At 36.6% G+C, this 14,854-nt stretch overlaps 1 protein-coding gene across 2 annotated transcripts in view; it reads left to right on the forward strand.

Annotated features, from left to right (window-relative positions):
- The first annotated feature begins 8,443 nt into the window (after window positions 1-8,443).
- The window catches only part of LOC108736124 (protein dimmed-like), a 51,748-nt gene continuing 45,337 nt past the window's right edge, over window positions 8,444-14,854 (forward strand). Inside the window, exon 1 of one of the 2 annotated variants that reach the window (XM_018468425.1) lies at window positions 8,444-8,884. The gene's annotated coding sequence lies outside the window, so the exon portion shown is untranslated. The remainder of the gene's footprint in view (window positions 8,885-14,854) is intronic. The other variant, XM_018468423.1, reaches the window with a different exon arrangement.

Below are 14,854 nucleotides of genomic sequence, written 5' to 3' on the forward strand. Positions count from 1 at the left end.
AGATAAGTCAGGATGGAAGGAGTAGTAGGCATATAAAGCAGAGGATAGCGCAGTGTCGTGTCGCCTTTAATAAAAAGAAGTCACTTCTATGCTCGCGAACGGTTAATTTAGAAATTCGAAAAAGGTTGTTAAAGGTGTATGTTTGGAGCACGGCGTTGTACGGGTGCGAAACATAGACAGTGGGCGCGGCGGAAAAGAAAAGGTTAGAAGCGTTCGAAATGTGGTGTTATAGGCGGATTATGAGGATAACGTGGGTAGAAAAGGTTAGAAATGAAGAAAATCTAAAATGAAACAAGCAAGAATTTCGACAGTCTGGAAGAAAATAAAAAACTTTTTGTTATGAGATTTTTTTACTTTGTATCTGTCCATTCAATAAATTTCTAATCTAAAAAAAAGCATTAGATATGATGAGCAAAATTTGGCTTGTCAAAATTTGAAAATTGGCCAAAAAGGAACCGAAATTATGGTTCATTTCCTCAGATTTCGTTAAAAAACTTTTCGTTTGTTTGTTACCATTTCACCCCTTAACTACTTAGCCGATCGTCATGAAATTTTGTACACACATTGTCAGGGGTAGAAGAAAGGACATAAGGTATCCTTTATCCAGAAAAAAGATACTGTTTCTGAAGGACTACAAAAATAGTTTTCCGTGGTCGTCAATGGTCAACGCAAGAGAAGCCGCGGATAGAACCTATAAATTTAACATATTTACTTTGATAAAAATTAAAAAAAATAGTCTACTATAACTGAAGTTTAATGATTTCCTTTTTCTACACTCGACGACATAAAATAAAATGCATATTTCTAGCATTTCCTGCTCCACCGGAAGCAGTTCTAGACGTTGCTATTTTAATCTAATTGGAACACCTTCCTACCTGTCAATAGTTTAATCATCATCCTTTTATGTTAACAGAATGTGTCATTTTTTGTAGTAGCAAAAGCTTGTCGTTAAACTAATCCCTAAATAAGCGACTGAAACGAAATAGATTTTCTATTCTATTTAATAAACGTCCCGTTTGATTAACTTTTTTTCTTTTGTTTTAACGACACAGTTTTCGGTCAAGTAAATGATCAACTTGTTGCTAAAACTGCGTAACTGACAAAAATATAATCGCTACCCAATCGAGACTTTATTGATTTATTTGTGGGAGTCGTAGTCAGGCTTGCACAGGAACAGAGTAGCTGGAAAACCGTGGGAGACAACCTTCTAAAAAAATAAAGAGTTGTTGCAAAAGTGGATTAAAATAGACTGTGACGTTACTGGATATTGAGGGTGGGGTGGTCGAGGTGGTGTTCTGTACCAACCGTTAGTTTGTTACACAGGGTTGTTCGGAAAGTCATTTCGTTTTTTCCCGACAGAGGATTTAATTGTATTCTTTTGCACCCAACTTCACATTTAAGCCGTATAATTTTTATATGCTTTGAGAGCTCATATAGCAAGGCTTGTGTGTGAAAAATTCCAATTAATTCTACGCAGTAGTTTTTGGTTGGTGCCCTTTTAAATATGGAGAGCGATAAGCAGCATTTTCGACATATCTTACTGTTTTACTACAGAAAGGGTAAAAATGCTGTTCAAGCCAGAAAGAAATTGACTGATGTGTATGGAGAAGGTGTGTTGACAGTACGCCAGTGCCAGAACTGGTTCGCTAAATTTCGATCCGGCAATTTTGATGTCGAAGATGCACCACGTTCGGGAAGGCCGGTTGAAGCTGATAAAGACGCGATAAAGGCATTAGTTGATGTGAACCGGCGAATAACAACACGTGAGATCGGATTGAGGTTAAATTTATCAAATTCAACAGTTTATGACCACTTGAAAGGCCTGGGATTATCCTCGAAGCTCGATGTATGGGTTCCCCATGTTCTCACAGAGAGAAATCTGTGTCGCCGCATTGACGTCTGCGATTCGCTTCTCAAACGTCACGAAAATGATCCGTTTTTGAAGCGCATCATCACTGGGGACGAAAAATGGGTTGTATACAACAACGTCAAACGCAAGAGGTCATGGAGCAAAAAAGATGAACCGGCTCAAACCATTTCCAAAGCCGATATTCACCAAAAAAAGGTGATGCTGTCTGTTTGGTGGGATTTTAAAGGAATCGTTTTTTTTGAGCTTTTACCGGATAACACAACGATTAATTCGGAAGTCTACTGTCATCAGCTGGACAAACTGAATGATGCACTTCAACAGAAAAGGTCAGAACTAATCAACAGGAAAGGTGTAGTGTTTCACCAAGACAACGCGAGACCTCACACAAGTTTGGTCACTCGCCAAAAGCTTTTACAGCTTGAATGGGATACAATGCTACACCCACCATATTCTCCAGACCTGGCACCATCGGATTATTATTTGTTCCGGTCACTCCAAAATTTTTTAGACGGTAAAACCTTCACCTCAAATGAGGAGGTCAAAAACCTCCTCGATCAGTTTTTTGCCAGCAAAGACCAAAAATTTTATGAGCGTGGAATTATGCTACTACCAGAAAGATGGCAAAAGGTGTTGGACCAGAACGGTCAATATATAATTTAATAAAGTATTTGTTTATTATACGAAAACTGTCTTTCATTTCCACAAAAAAAAACGAAATGACTTTCCGAACAACCCTATATATTATTGTATGAATTTATTGCTTAAGAGCTTAATCTTTCGAACGGATTATTTAACAGCATGAGGACCTAAATAAAATTTAAAAGAAAACAATTATCATTTTAATTTTATCATTCGCCAACTAATTACTGATCTATCTGCTACAGTTTTCTTTGGATCATTCATCAGTTGTCAATTTCTCTCTCCCGTCAAGTAATCTCACCATAACGGGTGGTCTGACCCCTCCCCTTTCATCGCCCCAGGACGCGTGTATTACAAAAATTTTAGGCTTCAATAAAAAAAAAGTTTTCCAATTTCCAATTACTCAACTTTTAATAAATTTTAAAATTCGACTCCCTCCTCTCCCCCACGTAAGGGAACCATAACGCCCGGCTTGATTTTCGCTCTCCCCAATTAGCGTTAACTAATTCTTTATGGATAGCAACTTTATCGATGTTTCTGCTGAACTAAAGCTAGAACTTCCTCACACAAAAATTTCAATACGCGTCCTTCGGGATTTCTTCAAGCTTTTTAGGACGAAATAAAAACCGAACGTAAATAAGTACCTACTTCAGACACTCTTATTTCTGAAGGGTATTTATTTCAAAAAGTGTGTCACTACAAACTGAACCAGATTTTATTTATTCGAACTTTAGAGCCTTACTGAAAACCCTTTTTTTTGTTTATTTTAACCTCGAGGAAGGGGAAATCTTCTACAGACACCCCCCCAAGGGGGGTAGTGTCGGATTCACGCCTGGTGGGAGCGCCTACCGACTAAAAACCCTCCTCGAGGTGGTAGTTCAACCTGGTGGTTATGACTACCGGAAGAAGATGGGAGAAGTTTGGGAGAGGGGAGAGGGTTGAGTAGAAGATAGGAGGGAGGTTGGGCTTCTGTTTATTTATATGGTCAAAGGTTTTGGATGGGGGGGCGGTCATACACAGAAGAAAGCGGCCAAAAGATACCCTTAAAACTAAGCCCCGGTTAAAACCTATCATGAAATTTTGTACACACATTGTCAGGGGTAAAGAAAATAACATAGGGTAATACAAAAATTAGTTTTATGTGGTCGTCAATGATCTTTGACAGGTATTTAGAACGTCAATGCGAGTGAAGTGAAGATAAAAGGAAAGGAGAAGGGAGGATTCTGGCAAAGTCTCACTATCTCATCAAGGGGAAGGCAATCCAAAGTGTTTATTAATGGACGTACCCTGATAGAAATCAGTTGCTAAAAATGCCCAATAGGTACATATATTTATTGATCTTTAATTCTTCTTGAGGAGATGATCAAGACCGCATTTTCTTAAGAGAAATTACTAGTCCTTGTTTAATTTTACCCTTAATTGTGTTTTAGATTCGCCACCAAATTTCTACGAGCATTCACCACAATCTCTTTTGAAGCGAAGCAGCCTACATATTCATCTAATGATTTATTGTGTCGATATGGTAATTTTGAAAGCAATTTACATTCAACATGGATTATAAATTGAAAAAGGGTATAATACATTGTAGATTAAAAAGGCGAGTATCTACTGCCTATGCCTAGACGTAGTAGAAAAGGAACCAAGCCATTTCGAATCGACGGATACATGGTAAATGTCAAGAATGAGGTACCCTGCGAGTCTAAATACAATATTGCTCGAAGAATTTGCACCGAAAGGTCATAAACAGTATAAAAATTGCAAGAGCAGGTGTTAAATTGACTTTCTATGGGTACGCCCAGGCAGTTCAAGCTTTTGCAATTTGCAATTTGATTAATGTTTATAACTATAATCACCAGGTGTTACATTTCATAATATTGGTTTTGTTAATAAACTCAATTCTGGTTCAAATTTTGAGACGTAACGGGTAACTTCTTCTGCCTACCCCCAAATTATTGTGATTGTGATGGCTTCTACCTCCTCTAAAAATTGTAAATTTATGAACTCATGGACAAAAGTCCACCAGTTGAACAATCTAATTCTTGATGATTTATTTGACTTCCCCCTTCAAATACCATTTTTAACATTTATAGACTAATTTAGATAATTTTAATCTTTAAGTGATTACGTTTTTAATTTCTGTCTATGTAGTTTTTCAGAGGAAAAATTTTCATTTTTTCGTTTCTTATCATAATCCGAACGGATTTAGATATAGCATAATCATTTGCCATTCACCTAAACATTGATGGTTCAATATCAAATTCCTTTTCGTTTTTACTAGACAAAACTTTATAATTTGATTGATTTATAGTACTAATTTACTTAGCCGTTTAATACCAAAATAAATAAAAACAATTTGTTTAAAATAATTTAATCTCTCTCACCACTCTGACTCCATTCCAACGATTTACTCATCGATTACCAGGATTATTATCATACCCAGTATTAAATGATCGCTAAATGACCTACTAACCCAGTTACCCAGTGATAGGCGGTGGCAATTTTAAATGTTTAATTTAAATTTTTTAATTAATGTAAAATAAAAACTACAAGAATTAAAACAATAAATAATGTCGAATAGATTAAATTACATTCTTTTTGTTTTAGTTGTTGTTTTTGATGCTCTTGTGTTGTTATTGTTGAAGAGACTAAATTTCACGGATTCTAACAGCGTCATATTGATGGAATCCCCTTGATGGTTCATGGTGATGTCAAAAGTGTTCGAGTTTTGTCTCCTATCGAAAGGAACATCTTTAGGAGAAGTAGATACAACAAGATCTCTGACACTGGAGCTGAACTGACTCGGAATCTTTTGGCAGTGGTTTAAACAGTTGTTTCAATACCCGTTTCCAAACTGTGTTAAGGTGGTACCCGTCTTTTCCCTGTTGAGATGGTTCAGGTGTTTGTGGATCACCTCCTGATGACCCTGGGGAGGTACTGATTCTCTCTGGCTAACATATTTACTGATTGAATTGGATGTCGTTCTGTCATCCTTGTCGTGATGGATTTACCCGTTTCCTCGATACTGACTTTTCCACAAGAGCTTTATATCCAGTAGACTCCCACAAATTCCAGTGGAACAACATCCTTCACACTGGAAAACTGGTCTGTACGTTTACTACAAGTTTTGAAGATTGTCTTGGATCCTTTCTTCTGCAGAATTCGACCCTTTTTGTCTGTGACTCCTTTGACGAAAAGAATTTGGTTCTTCTTCGGTGGTCTAAAGATATTTCCAAATTGTGCGATTAACATCACGCCTCCGGTACCTAGTAGAGATAAGTGACAGTAACAAAACGAAGTTCCTTGCCTAAAGATTCTGTTCCGCAAATAGCGAAGGCAGTATGCACCAGGGAGTTGATCACTGGCTGTTTCTGAACTGGATAATGATGAGAATTACCTACAAGACATCTGTAGGAATGGGTACACTTCCGGGGAACAAGGTGTCACCTAATCAACCACGCACCATAACATCTAGAAAGGTCAATTTTCCTTCGTGTTCCCGCTCGAATCTTGATGCTTGGATGATGTGAATTGAAACTTTGTAGATACTCTTCTTCTAGTTTCTCGGCTCCGTGCTGTCACACGACGAAAGTGTGTATTAACGTATCTTAACTAGTATTTAGGTTTCAAAGGTGTATTCTCCAGGATTTCCTGTTCGAACGACTCCGTAAAGATGTTGGTCGCAACTAAAGACAAGGGGATTCAATACCTGGACTTTCCCCTTGTTCATAGTATTTCCTCGTGGAAGAGGAAGTACGTTGACCNTGTTCAGCGTGCTGTCAAACCTACACTAGCAAGGAGATCGGGCTGAAACTATAGCTACAAGCTATCCAAGGATGGTACTATAGAATGTCACCTCAAGGTAGGCCTAGTGGCGTCATCTCTTGGTTAGGCCGGAAACTTATCAATCCACCCTCGTATTGCTGGAATCCCCTTGATGGTTCATGGTGATGTCAAAAGTGTTCGAGTTTTGTCTCCTATCGAAAGGAACATCTTTAGGAGAAGTAGATACAACAAGATCTCTGACACTGGAGCTGAACTGACTCGGAATCTTTTGGCAGTGGTTTAAACAGTTGTTTCAATACCCGTTTCCAAACTGTGTTAAGGTGGTACCCGTCTTTTCCCTGTTGAGATGGTTCAGGTGTTTGTGGATCACCTCCTGATGACCCTGGGGAGGTACTGATTCTCTCTGGCTAACATATTTACTGATTGAATTGGATGTCGTTCTGTCATCCTTGTCGTGATGGATTTACCCGTTTCCTCGATACTGACTTTTCCACAAGAGCTTTATATCCAGTAGACTCCCACAAATTCCAGTGGAACAACATCCTTCACACTGGAAAACTGGTCTGTACGTTTACTACAAGTTTTGAAGATTGTCTTGGATCCTTTCTTCTGCAGAATTCGACCCTTTTTGTCTGTGACTCCTTTGACGAAAAGAATTTGGTTCTTCTTCGGTGGTCTAAAGATATTTCCAAATTGTGCGATTAACATCACGCCTCCGGTACCTAGTAGAGATAAGTGACAGTAACAAAACGAAGTTCCTTGCCTAAAGATTCTGTTCCGCAAATAGCGAAGGCAGTATGCACCAGGGAGTTGATCACTGGCTGTTTCTGAACTGGATAATGATGAGAATTACCTACAAGACATCTGTAGGAATGGGTACACTTCCGGGGAACAAGGTGTCACCTAATCAACCACGCACCATAACATCTAGAAAGGTCAATTTTCCTTCGTGTTCCCGCTCGAATCTTGATGCTTGGATGATGTGAATTGAAACTTTGTAGATACTCTTCTTCTAGTTTCTCGGCTCCGTGCTGTCACACGACGAAAGTGTGTATTAACGTATCTTAACTAGTATTTAGGTTTCAAAGGTGTATTCTCCAGGATTTCCTGTTCGAACGACTCCGTAAAGATGTTGGTCGCAACTAAAGACAAGGGGATTCAATACCTGGACTTTCCCCTTGTTCATAGTATTTCCTCGTGGAAGAGGAAGTACGTTGACCTATGGCAGGCTTCTGCCATGTGTGCTATCTCGTTGTGCTGTCCATCTGCATTTAGCTTTTCATTTGTGTTGGTGATAGTGTCAGGAACAGGAACATTGATGAGCAAGGACTCAACGTTGATACTTATGAGAAGGTCAACAGGTCGACCTGAAGGTGCTCAATTCGTTCTATGAAATGCGTGGAGTTCTTGATATGGGTCTCTATGTGTCCTATGAAGGGGACCAATTGTTTCGATTTGATTGTAGTCAACTTATATATTGTTGACCCAATGGTGCTGACTCTAGGCCTAAGTGATCTTTCTGGTCATTGATTTTGGGAAGTCCGTACTGTAGTGGTGCTCGTAAGTTAGTCGGTTTGAAATGGCGTTTGAGGTCACCTGGTAGTGACGGTTCCTTGATAATTCCAAAGATTACTTGCTCAATAGTAGTTCCTTGGAGATGTAGGATTTGAGGAGATCCTGAGCAGGTTTGGAATTTATGGATCGCTGATTCCTTCGCACTGGTTATGGAATCCTTAGGTAGAATTGCAGGGGTTGGAGCGAAATTGTGACCCTTTTCCAAAACAGAAGCTGATGGAGGTGTGTTCGTGGTATTGATGACCATGAGACCATGAACGTTTTGTTTTTGGGTTTGTGATTTGGTCTTTCTATGTTCGTCAAATTTTGAAGCTTCATAATCTGTTGTTGATCTTTTAAGCTGAACCATTTAGTGGTCAGAAGACAGAGTCGAGTGCAGTAAGAGGGTTTTACGATCACGAAACCTTTTCCGTACGTAGCTTTTAATTATTAGATAATAAACAATCGTTTGATTGCTTCAGATTTATTTTATTATTATCGAAATGTAAACAACTTTATCGTAAACACGAGCAAAGTATTTTTCGTCTCTTTCTCTCTATGTCTATCATTGTTTGTACGGGGTGTGGATACGAAGCTTTTGTTGCAAGTGAGAGTGCCACATTTGTTTATCGCAATTGCAATGTTGTTTGGTCACCCTGTACACGTGCGTATCCTGCAAGTCGCCGAACACACCCCCTCATGCATCCCTTCGTCATACTCGGGCACCCCACTCCCACGCGAAGATGCTGCAAACATGTAAACATTGTGTCCATTGGAGCAAGCGTATCCTGGCTTTGGATCAAAGCTGGTTGGTGTGCAAGCGTGGGTGAGCTTTTCTCAATTACCACGTGTACTTTGACGTGGTTGGCATTATTGGACGTAGGACGTAGCGCGCAGTCGTTTACATTCATTGTTGAATGCTCATTCTGCTTTCAGAAATCGCGTAGATAGTTTGTCGAACGTACGTATAACGGTGAAGTGCTGTTTACGTTGGATATTATTAACATTAACTACCTGTTACACACGGAACAACAATCGGTAAGTAGATAATCATTTTCGTTGTTAATTGTATGATTTTTGTGGAAACAAATGCGACTCAGTTAAATTAAACGTCAATTCTTGTTATGACCAATATTTAATTTAAAACGATTTGAGAAACTGAAATGTCTTTCTCTTGTGGTCATATTTATGTAGAACAATGTACAGTACGTTTTAATTTTGATTAAAATATAGTAATAATAATGTTTCGAAATGTCCTCGAAGTTTTACATTTGGTTACTTTTGGTTTTCGAATATTGCGATCGTTTTAATTTGTTTTAATGGCCACCTATTCTGATTTTGTAATATTATTCTCTCAACAATCGTTATTAAATAATTAGAACGAAAGGGCAGCACGTAGACATTTAATTCTCATTAGTGTGTAATCGTTTTGCAAAAATGCAATCAATATTATTGGCAAAAAGCCATAAGAAAGTAATTAGTAATGTACTTTTAATTTGAGGTTATAATACGAGCCCATGCTTCCATGGTGAGTGCTAACGGATATTTATTAATTTTATTACTTATTTAAGGAAGATAAACAAACGAAATATTACGTTTCATTCAACAATTAATAACGTTATTGTATCTACACATAATACCACTGACGACAGTCGTTAATTTAATATAATATAAAAACGTAATAACTTGAAATAAAATTCTGTGACATGTTATACAATATAATCTAATCAATGATAGTTTGGTTTTTATTGAAGCTCCATTTTATTATGTAGATAGGTGCTTTCTTCCGATAAGTTATTAAGTTAAAAATATGAACTTGCTAATGATAAACGATAAAAAATTGTAATTAAAAAATAGATCTCCATTACATTGGTACAGTTTTTTTAAAACACTGGGTATATTTTTCATGCATTTCGTATTTGTTTAAAATTATCCCCTGAGTAGGTGCATATTAGTAGTTTCCGGTGTTAAATTGTGGCAGGTATAATAAATCCTAAATAAATTAGATAATCTTCAAAAACCCCTTTCTTGATAACCTTATAGACTTGCTGACTACTTTTAATTATTTATTTATTTATCCATTTGTGCTTACGGTTAATCTCAATAGATAGTAGGTTGTTTCACTTAAACAAATTAAATAAATTGTATCTATTTGATTTGATATTTATATAATTTTAATATTTGATAATAATTTTTCAAGCAGTTGTTTTACTTGTTAACTTTTGATAACAAATGAAAACGCTATCACATTTTTTTTATAGAACGTCAGATTAAGGTGCCTGTTGATAAGACATTTGAAAATCAAAACAAAACATTCATGTGTGACATTGTAAGGTATCGTTTGTTTATTTGAAATTAAAAAGACGCCTTTCTTTTTCTGCTAATTATTAACAAAATTACGAAAATTGCTAAAAAACCAGGATTGATTTGATTATTAAAAATAGTAGAAAAATTACTTATTTTAATTTCAAATAATTATTTTTGTAAACTCAGACGTAAAAAAGTGTTGTCTCACATTTAAATTAAGTATATTTTGATTTTAGTTAATTTATTTTGCCTTTTTTACTTATTTGCTAAAAATAATGCCATTGACAGATTGGGGTACAACACTAATCGGATATATAGTCTCTAAGGTCAAGGTCTTTAGATGATAATATGCATGTTTGTTTATGTGGCAATTATAATGAGTTCACAAAACGTTTTATTATTACATACGTTTTTCTTTTTAATAAAATTGCGAGATTATAAAAAATTAAAATAACACACTTGATTACGATAAAAGTTCATTTCGGGGTAATAAGTTCTAAGCGAGTTTTTTTATTGAGTAGGGTACTTGGCAGAGCCTTAAGGGTACCGGGCAAAGCTTTGAGAGTACTGAGTATAGCTGTAAGGGTTCTAGGCAAAGCTTTAAGGGTACCAGACAAAGCCTTGAGAGTATTTGGCAAAGCTTTAAGGGTGCCAGGCAAAGCCTTGAGAGTACTTGGCAAAGTTTTAAGGGTACCGGACAAAACCTTTAAATTACTCAGCAAAGCTTTAAGGTACTAGACAAAGTCTTGAGGGTACTTGGCAAAGCTTTAAGGGTACCGGACAAAACCTTGAAATTACTGGGTAGAGCTTTAAGGGTGCCGGACAAAGCCTTGAGAGTACTTGGCAAAGCTTTAAGGGTGCCAGGCAAAACCTTGAGAGTACTTGGCAAAGTTTTAAGGGTACTGGGCAAAGCTTTAAGGGTACTAGGCAGAGTATTAAGCTTGAAGCACTCTTAAAATGTTTATAGATTTGAATGTAATTGCTATCGAACTATGTAATTGCTAATTCGAAGTCCTTAGATTTTCAAATGGACCTAATTCGGCTTCAAAGCAATTTTATTTTATTTTTTTTGTAGGTGCAAATTGTTGTAAACATATGAAAGGGTAACTACTCACTGCGTTCCTGTTGTCTTTACGTATAGTAGCTTTAAGAACCTAATCTAACCGAGCTTAATAGATACATTTATTTAATTGTATAAACTGCTTAAGTTACTTTAGGTAAAGACAACACCAACGAATGTTGGCTTATCTGCTTTTACATAAAATTAGGCTCACTAAAATACAGAAATCTTAATTTTTTTAACTGTAAAAAACCGTGTTACTCAGTTAATCCAGCCTTCCCTTCGTAGCCTTTTGACAGATCAGTCCCCTTATTCTTTCAGACTTGTATGGTTTAAGGTATCCTACTTTTCAGTAATTTTTGAAGCCTATTTGTACGCATTCAACGCGTTCGTGATTTACGTACACATTTGCAATAATTTGAATACAAGCATTATCTTAAATTTATCATAAGTATGATGGCTATGAATGTTCTATTAATTAAATTGGAAAATCGATTATCCTACGTATGGCTATTTAAAGAATTAGTCATTCGGTTTTTTAGTTACAGTTGTTATTACATTGTCAGTTTCAATGGCGTTCATCCTGTTATTTTACAATAAATTCACACAATTGATATAAAGTTAGTTTTTTTATATCTAACAGATAATAATAATAATACATGTTGATAATGGTTTACAGTATTGACGAAAAGTTTTTGAGCCCCTTACATTCGATATTTAGGTATCGGGTTGTTCGGAAAGTCATTTCGTTTTTTCCCGACAGAGGATTTAATTGTATTCTTTTGCACCCAACTACACATTTAAGCCGTATAATTTTTATATGCTTTGGGAGCTCATATAGCAAGGCTTGTGTGTGAAAAATACCAATTAATTCTACGCAGTAGTTTTTGGTTGGTGCCCTTTTAAATATGGAGAGCGATAAGCAGCATTTTCGACATATCTTACTGTTTTACTACAGAAAGGGTAAAAATGCTGTTCAAGCCAGAAAGAAATTGACTGATGTGTATGGAGAAGGTGTGTTGACAGTACGCCAGTGCCAGAACTGGTTCGCTAAATTTCGATCCGGCAATTTTGATGTCGAAGATGCACCACGTTCGGGAAGGCCGGTTGAAGCTGATAAAGACGCGATAAAGGCATTAGTTGATGTGAACCGGCGAATAACAACACGTGAGATCGGATTGAGGTTAAATTTATCAAATTCAACAGTTTATGACCACTTGAAAGGCCTGGGATTATCCTCGAAGCTCGATGTATGGGTTCCCCATGTTCTCACAGAGAGAAATCTGTGTCGCCGCATTGACGTCTGCGATTCGCTTCTCAAACGTCACGAAAATGATCCGTTTTTGAAGCGCATCATCACTGGGGACGAAAAATGGGTTGTATACAACAACGTCAAACGCAAGAGGTCATGGAGCAAAAAAGATGAACCGGCTCAAACCATTTCCAAAGCCGATATTCACCAAAAAAAGGTGATGCTGTCTGTTTGGTGGGATTTTAAAGGAATCGTTTTTTTTTAGCTTTTACCGGATAACACAACGATTAATTCGGAAGTCTACTGTCATCAGCTGGACAAACTGAATGATGCACTTCAACAGAAAAGGTCAGAACTAATCAACAGGAAAGGTGTAGTGTTTCACCAAGACAACGCGAGACCTCACACAAGTTTGGTCACTCGCCAAAAGCTTTTACAGCTTGAATGGGATACAATGCTACACCCACCATATTCTCCAGACCTGGCACCATCGGATTATTATTTGTTCCGGTCACTCCAAAATTTTTTAGACGGTAAAACCTTCACCTCAAATGAGGAGGTCAAAAACCTCCTCGATCAGTTTTTTGCCAGCAAAGACCAAAAATTTTATGAGCGTGGAATTATGCTACTACCAGAAAGATGGCAAAAGGTGTTGGACCAGAACGGTCAATATATAATTTAATAAAGTATTTGTTTATTATACGAAAACTGTCTTTCATTTCCACAAAAGAAACGAAATGACTTTCCGAACAACCCTATATTATTAACAACCCTTGTAAGTATTGTAGGTATAGTCTGTTCACTTAGAGAATGGTACAGCGTGTGCGAATATCGGTCGCATGCAGGTGCCCGTACATTGGCCGATCGTTTACCGTCAGATGTTTCCGATTAAAAACCCAATCGTAAGCCTCTGACGTAGTTACTCCATCGATCTGGCATCGTGTACCTTTCATTATGTGAACGGACGATATCTACGTACATACGTGAGGATAAAAAAATTATACTGCCGTATATTATTAGAACATATAATCAATAATAATGATAGATAACAATACCGATTATAAACAAATTTCAACCAGGCGTGAAGAGCGAAGGATATTATGTAGAATTGCGTTTGATAAGTAATTTTGGGTTTGCCTAACAATTATTTACGGTTATACTATAGCTGACAATATTACTAGAGTAATTATTTTACATGATATTTGAAGTTTTTTACTAGTTTACAATAAATTATTAGTTGTATCAAATCGGTCGGGAGTTGCTCTTGTAATAGCACAACATCCAATCGCCAGTATTTCTTGTTAAAGTCCTTGATATTGTCTTAAAACGTCCCGTTACGTTTTAAATAACAATGCATGTAAATTTATCTATTTAATGTTTCAAATTGTTCACCTAAGGACCTTGACTTTCGCAAGGGTTTCTTTAGATTTGTATTTTTTTATTGTTATTTCGCAACCGATAGTAATGCAACTGTTTGATAATCCAAATAAAAAAAAAAAAAGAAAAGAAAACCCACTTTTTGTATTACTTTTAAAAAAGCGCTCATTATTTTGCTACTTTATTAACGGGAGCACAATAACTACAAATTGTTATTAACACAATCAGCATAAATTGTAAATGGGTTCAAGTTCGTTGTAATATCAACACATTGGCCATAAAATACATGCACGCGTCCATTTTAAGCAATTAATTTACACTGTGTACAAATACCAACACTTTTTTTTTACTCTAACCTCACATATTATTATTAAATTGTACTAATTAATTTTTTTGTGATTAGTAGATTCTATTTGACTATATCTTCGCTTGTACTCGTATAAGGGAACAAACCCATACTACGTAACCCGTGAAGGGTGGGAGGGAGGGAAGGGGTCTTCAAAAATACTACACTTGGTCACAAGGGCGGGGGGCTTAGGTTTTCGCCACGTAGTCAATATTCCCTGGGGCAGTGATTCCCAACCGGTGGTTCGCAAACCCCTGGGGGTTCACAGTGTTCGCAGAGGGGGTTCGCGAAAATAATATTGTAATGGGGGATTTTTTAAAATGCCAAAAAAATGCCTGTTTGTTAAGAAATCTATATATTTAAAACATTTTATCAATGGGATTCGTATCATGTTCTGCTTTATATTTAAAATCATTGCAGCAGTTTTCCCTTCTGTGAAATATTTTTTTTTACAATACAATTGGAAATAAATATCAAATTAAGGCAATTTACTACATTTACATCATTTTAGTCTTATTAATGTTTTATTTAAATATTTCACGATTCAATTATTATGCAATATGAAAAAGTATATATTCTATCAAATTTTATTGCTTTTTTTTACCTGTCATTAACGACTACATAGGGGGTTCGTCAAATTTTTTCGGACTTTTCTTTTGGTTCGCG

Source organism: Agrilus planipennis, unplaced genomic scaffold (assembly GCF_000699045.2).
Source record: "Agrilus planipennis isolate EAB-ADULT unplaced genomic scaffold, Apla_2.0 scaffold8, whole genome shotgun sequence".
Lineage (NCBI taxonomy): Eukaryota > Metazoa > Arthropoda > Insecta > Coleoptera > Buprestidae > Agrilus > Agrilus planipennis.